Source organism: Gossypium arboreum, chromosome 7, assembly GCF_025698485.1.
Source record: "Gossypium arboreum isolate Shixiya-1 chromosome 7, ASM2569848v2, whole genome shotgun sequence".
NCBI classification, from domain to species: Eukaryota; Viridiplantae; Streptophyta; class Magnoliopsida; order Malvales; family Malvaceae; genus Gossypium; species Gossypium arboreum.
In genome coordinates this window covers 87354471-87362723 of record NC_069076.1, presented here as the reverse complement: position 1 = coordinate 87362723, position 8253 = coordinate 87354471, and the positions used below count along the sequence as shown (strand labels likewise).

The window sequence follows — 8253 nt, the reverse complement described above, 5'->3', positions numbered from 1 at the left end:
GCTGCAGAATCGTGAGAAGGATCGACCCAGGTTTAAGAGGGATTTTAGACCCTCAAGTGCCACGAATCGAAATGTTAAAAGAGCAAGGATGGAGGAACCGATTCGAGCAGTTCCATTAAATACTTATAGACCGCAGGTTTATGGGGGAGTGTTGGAAATGAACTGGAGCATGTTTTCAATGTAGGTCTAAGGAGCATAAGTTTAGAGAGTGTCCTCGAAGGACAGCTCAGGAGCTAGCTGCAGAGTAAATGGATGTCCAACCACGACGAGGAGGACCACCACCACAGAGGGGTCGTGGGCAAGGTAGAGGTGGCAATGGAAATGGACGAGGACGTGGGGCACCTGGCAGGGGTGCTGGACATGCTGAAGCTCGACAACCGGCATTGGTTTATGCTGCATGACGTCGGGAGGAGGGTGACGCTCCAGATGTTATAACTGGTACGTTCTTCATTCATAGAACGCCTTACACTGCTTTGATTGATGTGGGTTCCACTCACTCGTATATTGCTTGTGATGTATCTGGGGCTTTGGATGTGCTTCCTGAGGAGACTGTGAGTGGGGTATCGGTGGTAAGCCCATTGGGACATTCGGTTAAGGTAGATAAACCTTTTAGAGCAGTGCCTTTAATGACACAAGATAAAACTTTTGAAGGAGATTTGATGGAGCTACCATTTGGGGATTTTGATCTTATCTTGGGAATGGACTGGTTAACTAAACACAAGGCGACGTTGGATTGTGCTGTAAAGAGGATGGTACTAAGAACTGCTGAAGATGAGGAGATAATGGTCATAGGGGAACGAAGGGATTATTTGTCCAATGTTGTTTCGGCTTTAAGAGCCGAGAAGTTGATTCGGAAAGGTTGTGAGGCGTACTTGGCCCTTGTAAGTCAAACTGGACTTGAGGAGATCACAGTAGAGTCAGTTAGGACCATTAAGGAATTTCAGGATGTATATCCAGATGAACTTCCTGGATTACCCCCGAACAGAGAAGTCGAGTTTGGAATCGACTTATTACCTGGAACAGCTCCTGTGTCCATTGCGCCTTATAGGATGGCACCAAAGGAGTTGGTGGAATTGAAAGCTCAGATTCAAGAGTTGTTGGATAGGGGATTTATAAGACCAAGTGTTTCCCAGTGGGGTGCACCGGTACTATTCGTAAAGAAGAAAGATGGGACTATGCGTATGTGTATTGACTATCAGCAGTTGAATAAACTGACTATCAAGAACAAGTATCCGTTACCAAGAATTGACGATCTGTTCGACCAATTAAAAGGAGCCTCGGTATTTTCCAAGATCGACCTTCGGTCAGGATATCATCAGTTAAGAGTGAAAGAGGTGGATATTTATAAGACGGCGTTCAGGACTCGATACGGTCATTAGGAGTTTCTGGTAATGCCTTTTGGTTTGACTAATGCACTGGCAGCATTCATGGATTTGATGAATCAGGTGTTCTAGCCATACTTGGATTGGTTCGTAGTCGTTTTTATTGACGACATCTTGGTGTATTCGGAAACGGAAGAGAAGCATGATGAGCATCTTCGTGTAGTGCTGCAAGTGTTAAGGGAAAAGCAACTTTATGCAAAATTTAGTAAGTGCGAGTTTTGGCTGAAAGAATTTACCTTCTTGGGGCATGTTGTGTCTGCTGAGGGGATCAAGGTGGACCCTCGAAAGATTGAGGCAATTTTGGAATGGAAGCCACCGAAGTGGTAACAGAGATCCGAAGTTTTCTGGGGTTGGCAGGTTATTATCGGAGATTCATGGAAGGATTTTCTGTGTTGGCAGCACCGTTAACGAAACTTATAAGGAAGGGAGCACCTTTTGTTTGGACAAATAAACAGCAAGAGGCTTTTGAGAAGTTGAAGAAGGTTTTGACTGAAGCGCCGGTGTTGATTGACGAGTTTGGTAAGGATTTCCTTGTATGTACGCATGATGCGTCACATGTAGGTTTGGGCTGCGTGTTGATGCAAGAGGGTAAAGTGGTCGCTATGCTTCACGACGGCTTAAGCCGTGACGAGGTGAACTACCCTACGCATGACTTGGAATTGGCAGCGGTAATCTTTGCACTTAAGATATGGAGACATTACCTGTATGGGGAGAAATGCATTATCTATACGGATCACAAGAGTCTTAAGTACTTACTGACTCAAAAGGAGCTGAATCTTAGGCAACGAAGGTGGATAGAGTTGTTAAAGGACTATGACTGTTCGATTGAGTACCATCCAGGTAAGGCAAATGTCATGGCTGATACGCTAAGTCGAAGGGCTGTGGTGGAGTTGAAGGCGATGTTTGCTCGTCTAAGTTTGTATGACGACAGAAGCTTATTGGCTGAGTTACAAGTGAGACCAACTTGGGTAGAACAAATTAAGAAGCAACAGTTGAAGGATGAGTCGTTGGTTTCTCGATTTCAGCAAGTTGAGAAGGGGGAGAATCCAGACTTTGGGTTAAATAGTGAGGGAGTTCTTTGTTTTCGAGGGAGAATTTGTATGCCGAAAAACTCCGATTTGAGATTGATGATTTTGAAAGAGGCACATAATGGACCTTGTGCTATACGTCCAGGAGGGAGTAAGTTGTATCGAGACTTGCGAGAGCTATATTGGTGGCCTGGGCTTAAGCGAGAAGTGACCAAATTTGTAGGGAGATGTTTGACATGTCAACAAGTGAAGGCCGAGCATCAACTGCCTTTGGGATTGTTACAGCCGGTAAAGATACCACTTTGGAAGTGGGAAAGGGTAACTATGGACTTTGTAAGTGGGTTGCCGTTGACACCTTCTAAGAAGGATTCGGTTTGGGTGATTGTGGATAGGCTCACGAAATCTGCTCATTTCATACCTGTCTGAATCGATTACTCACTTCAGAAGTTATCCAAGTTGTATGTGGCGGAGATAGTGTGGTTGCATGGTGTGCCAGTATCGATAATTTTAGACCGAGACCCAAGGTTTACATCTCGGTTTTGGCAGAAGTTGCATGAGGCATTGGGAACGCTATTGGATTTTAGTACGGCTTTTCACCCTCAGTCGGATGGGCAGTCAGAGAAGGTTATTCAGATTTTAGAGGATATGTTGAGGGGTTGTACTATTGAGTTTAGGGGCAGCTGGGAGGACCATTTGCCATTGGCGGAGTTCGCGTATAACAACAGTTACCAAGCAAGTATTTAGATGGCTCCTTATGAGGCACTATATGGGCGAAGGTGCCGTTCACCCATTTGTTGGACGGAGTTGGGAGAAAGGCAAGTCCTTGGGCCAGAGTTTGTAGCAGATACCGAAGAAAAGATTAAGGTGATCAGGAATCGGTTAAAGGAGGCAGCGGATCGACAAAATTCTTATGCTGATTTAAAGAGTAAGGATATTGAATATGCAGTTGGGGACATGGTCTTCTTGAAAGTTTTTCCTTGGAAGAAGATATTGAGATTTGGCAAGAAGGGTAAGTTGAGCCCATGGTTTATTGGGCTTTACCGAGTTATTAAGCGGATAGGGCTGGTGGCTTATCAGCTAGAGTTACCTCCAGAGCTGGATCGTATTCACGCCCGTGTGTCATGACCATGTCGACATTAATCCAAGTTAAAATTGCACACGATTTTAGCACTTGTACACGGGCGTGGCACATGGCCATATCCCTGTTGAGCCCAAGTCTAGTTCTACTAGGAAAAAGGCCACTTTTGAGGGTTTGGAAGCATTCTAAAGCTTATATAAACACCCTAGAAGAGGATTAGAGGAGACACAGAGAGTTGGAGGCAGAAAATACTCGAGAATAGCTATCGGAATCACCTTGGATCCAGGATTTACATTAAGACTGAAGATTTCCATCCAATTTCCTAGAAGTTCTTTGGGTTTCTTTATGTTTTGTTGTTTTTCAAACTTTGAGATGTTTTCTATTAATATTATGAACTAAACTCCCTAAATACCTAAGGGAGATGAAACCTAAGACGAATCTTATTACTCTTTGATTTATATGATAAATACTTGTTCTTATTCTTAATTGTAAGTTTTAATTCTTGCTTAAATATTCCAGGATATTAATTTAGGTTTTCTTGATGTGCTTATTCAGTAGAGGAAAAGTCCCTGTTTAAGAGTAGATCATTCATAATTAAGCGGAGTTGCATGCAATCCTGAGATAGGACGACATAAATCTGCCGGATTAGAGTCAAATCTAATAAGGGAATCCATAGATCGAGTTAATGCGATAATAGGGGTTTTAATTGCAAAGAGATTTCGATTAATCAACCTAGAGTCAGTTGTTTTTAGTCTCGAAAGGGATAATAACATAAATCAGAGATTTCTAAGGAATAAGTCAAGTGAATAAATCGTCTAAGTCAAAGGTAATAAGTGAAGTCTAGGTGGATTCTTTCTTGGGTATTGTCTTCTCAATCGGTTTTTCAAAAGTATTTTCCAACTTTCATCTATGTCGTAATCTTAGTTAATTAGATAATTAGTTTAGTTTACAACATTCTCTTATATTTTAGGCTAGATAATAAAAAGATAGTAATTACTAGTACTTTTAGTCCTCGTGGATACGATATTTCCGGTCTCAGAATAACTATACTATTGTTTGATAGGTGCGCTTGCCTTAAGTCAAATTTTTAGTTAGTTTCACGACCATCAAGTTTTTGGAGCCGTTGCCGGGGACTAAGATATTAGAAACGCTTAATTTTTATTACTTTAGCAATTTTTTAGTGCAATTTAATTTTATTTTTGCTTAAATTATTAAGTTTTCTTTTATTTACTTCTAGTAGGTTTTAATAGTTTATGACTAGAAGAAACCTATCAGGACCTCTACTTTTTGATAGTGAGATCGAAAACACAACTTACAGAAACCGAAGAGAAATAAGACGAAGCCTACGGTACATAGAGGAAGGGAAAGAGGACGATATTCAAACCAAAACCGAGGAGATGGCTGATAATTAAAATAATTTGTTACCTTCTATGGCTGTTGCAAACTCAATAAATCAAGATCATGCTCCTTGTACTATGTATGATTATGCTAAACCTACTTTAATTAGATCTGAATCGAGTATAGTTAGACATTGCTGCAAATAATTTTGAACTGAAACCAAACACGATTCAAATGATATAACAGTTTGTTCAGTTTTATGGTTTGTAGGATGAGGATCCAAATACTCATTTAGCAAATTTTCTAGAACTCTGCGACATTTTAAAGATCAATGGCATTTCTGACAATGCCATTTGCCTTCGGTTGTTCCCATTATCATTAAGGAACAAAGCTAAACAGTGGTTAAACTCGTTACTACGAGGGTCAATCACTACTTGGGAACAAATGACCGAAAAATTTTTACTAAAATATTTTCTGCCAGCTAAAACGGCTAAATTAAGGAATGATATTTCTTCTTTTGTGCAGATGGATTTAGAAACACTTTATGATGCATGGAAGAGATACAAGGGCTTATTGAGAAGGTGCCTTCATTATGGTTTACCCCTTTGGCTACAAGTTCAAACTTTTTACAACGGTGTAACACCTCAACAAGGCAACTTATCGACGCAGCTGCCGGTGGAACCTTAAATAATAAAACACCTGAAGAGGCTTACAAATTTATTGAGGAAATTCCACTGAATAACTATCAATGGTAAGTCATGAGAACAAAGCCGATAAAAGCAGCTGGTGTTTTCAACCTCGATACGGTTACTATGCTATATAACCAGGTAGAACTTTTAAATAAGAAGATTGATGGTTTGTATGGTTCTATTCAGGTACATCCAGTAATGAGGTGTGATTCGAATGGAGGAGGAGTACATAACACAGAATATCAATACTTCAACCCTACCACCGAGGAGGAACAAGTCCACTATATGAGTAATAATAATTTTAGACCTCAAAATAACCCGTATAGTAACACTTATAATGTAGGTTGGAGGAACCATCCCAATTTCTCTTGGGGAGGTCAGGGAAATCAAAGACCACAAAATTCCCCAGGTTTTTAACAACCACCTTATCAGTAGGAAAAGAAACTGAACCTTGAGGAGATGCTAACGAAATTCATCTCGGTGTCAAAAACTCATTTCCAGAACACCAAGACAGCTCTTAAAAATCAGCAAGCGTTAATTCAAGGGCTCGAAAGTCAAATAGGATAGCTTGCTAAGTTGATTTCCGAATGATCACAAGGTAGTTTACCGAGTAATACTGAAACTAACCCAAGGGAGCAGCTTAATGTGATTACTGTTCGAGATGAAAAAGGGCTAGTTGAACCTGAACCAGAACCGAGGTAAGAAATTGTGGTAAGTAAAGGTAAGGATGAGGTGGACCACAATGAGCAAAAACCGGTAAGTAGAGAATATAAACCTCGTGTGCCGTACCATGGCACAACAAGGATAGATAACATGGATGAACAATTTGGTAAATTCTTTAAATTATTAAAGAAATTACATATTAACTTACCGTTTATTGAAGCCCTTTCGCAGATGCCAAACGCAGTTAAATTTTTAAAGGAGCTTTTAGCAAATAAGCAGAAGTTGGATGATGCGTCACATGAGGAGTTGAACACAGTTTGCTCAGCCATTCTACAGAATAGACTACCCAACAAGTTGAAGGATCTAAGGATTTTTACGTTTCCTTATTTAATTGGTAGTTTAAATGTTAACAATGCTTTGGCTGATTTAGGGGTGAGTATTAATGTTATGCCCTATAAAATGTTTAAACAACTAGGTCTTGGGAAACCCAAACAAACTAGGATGAGCATTCAATTGGCAGATAAAACAATCAGATTTCCTAGGTGTATTATTGAAGACGTCCTTGCTAAAATTGACAAATTTATATTCCCAATTGATTTTGTTGCTCTAGACATGGAAGAGGATAGTGACGTGCCTTTAATTTTAGGACGACCCTTTTTAGCAACTACTAGGACTATCATTGATGTTGGTACAGGTGAATTGATAGTTCCTGTAGGGGATGACAAAATTACTCTCGAAACTCGTGATTCTGCTAAAATATCTAGCAATCGAGATGATTCGAGTAACTTAAATAATGTTACAACTCAAACTTCTTTGCAGGAGTCCCTTAGGAAGAATGTGATGGAGCCTTATTCTAATCCATGCCAGAAAAATAGAGCGACTCATGAAGAACGAAGGCTTCAGATCGATGAACTAGATGAATGGCGAACACATGTCAAGGAGAAACCAAAAGTATACAATGAATCTAAGCGACACCATGATGAGTATAGGGATGAAACAACACAATTTAAGGTCGGGGACAAAGTTTTGTTAGATAAAAAGGACCCTCAATTTGATACTTTAGAGCACAATACAGATGAATCGACTCCCTTCACGATAATGAACATCTTCCCACATGGTACAGTCGAGGTAACACATACTAAATTCAGAACTTTTAAGGTAAATAATACTTAACTCATGCCTTATTTTGGTAAAACTGATAGAAGAAGTGAGGAGCTTCAACTCCTCAATCCACCGTAATCATGCGAATGAGAGGTAAGTCGAGCTTAGACTCTAAATAAGCACTTCTCGGGAGGTAACTCGAGCATTAACATCACTAACTAGTTTATTTTAGCTATTTTTAGTGTTTTTGTGTAGGTACAGTGACCCACATGGCCTGGACACACGGGCGTGTCCTTGGCTGTGTGGAAACAAGGTTAAAAATTTCCCAAGTATCGATCCACACGACCATTGAAGCACACGGGCGTGTCCTAGGCCGTGTGAAAACTAGAGCTAATTTTTCAAATTTTAAATAAGTCAGGGAGCCACATGGGCAAAGCACACGGCCGTGTGTTCAGACACACGAGTGTGTGGAATACCACATGGGCGTGAGAGAAGTGAAGGACTTGGCACACGGCCGTGCGACGCAACCGTATGCACCACACGGCCAAACTACACTGGTGTGTCCTCAGGCTGTGTGACGAATGGGTAACAAAATTTTACGATAAACACGGGCTAGGCTCGAGCCACAAGGGCGTGTGACACGGCCGTGTGGCCCAACACGGGTCTCACATGGCCGTGCTCCTTTTTAAACCCCCTAAGTCCTAATTTCTTTTTTCTTCTTCTTCTCAAAAATCTCTCAACCTTACTCGCCTCAGCCCCCTTTCTCCGGCCACCTTCAGCCGTCGACCACACCAGTAGCACCCTCCCCCTCATTTTCCTTCTTCCTTCCCCTTCTTTTCATCTTCTTCCCCTACCCCAACCCCAACCCCAACCCCAACCCCTACTCCCTCCCCACCCTCTCCCCTCTTCATGCCGCACAGCCTAGTCCCCACACCCGTGTCCATCTCCGCACAACAGCTCTTCGCTGTCCAACT

The 8253-nt window shown here is 41.3% G+C and overlaps 1 non-coding gene across 1 annotated transcript; it reads right to left on the bottom strand.

The window, feature by feature from the left end:
- Positions 1 to 5318: 5318 nt before the first annotated feature.
- LOC128295788 (small nucleolar RNA R71) lies at positions 5319 to 5425 on the bottom strand. Its single transcript, XR_008286339.1, has one exon. It is a non-coding gene; the product is annotated as a small nucleolar RNA R71 (small nucleolar RNA).
- Positions 5426 to 8253: the final 2828 nt, after the last annotated feature.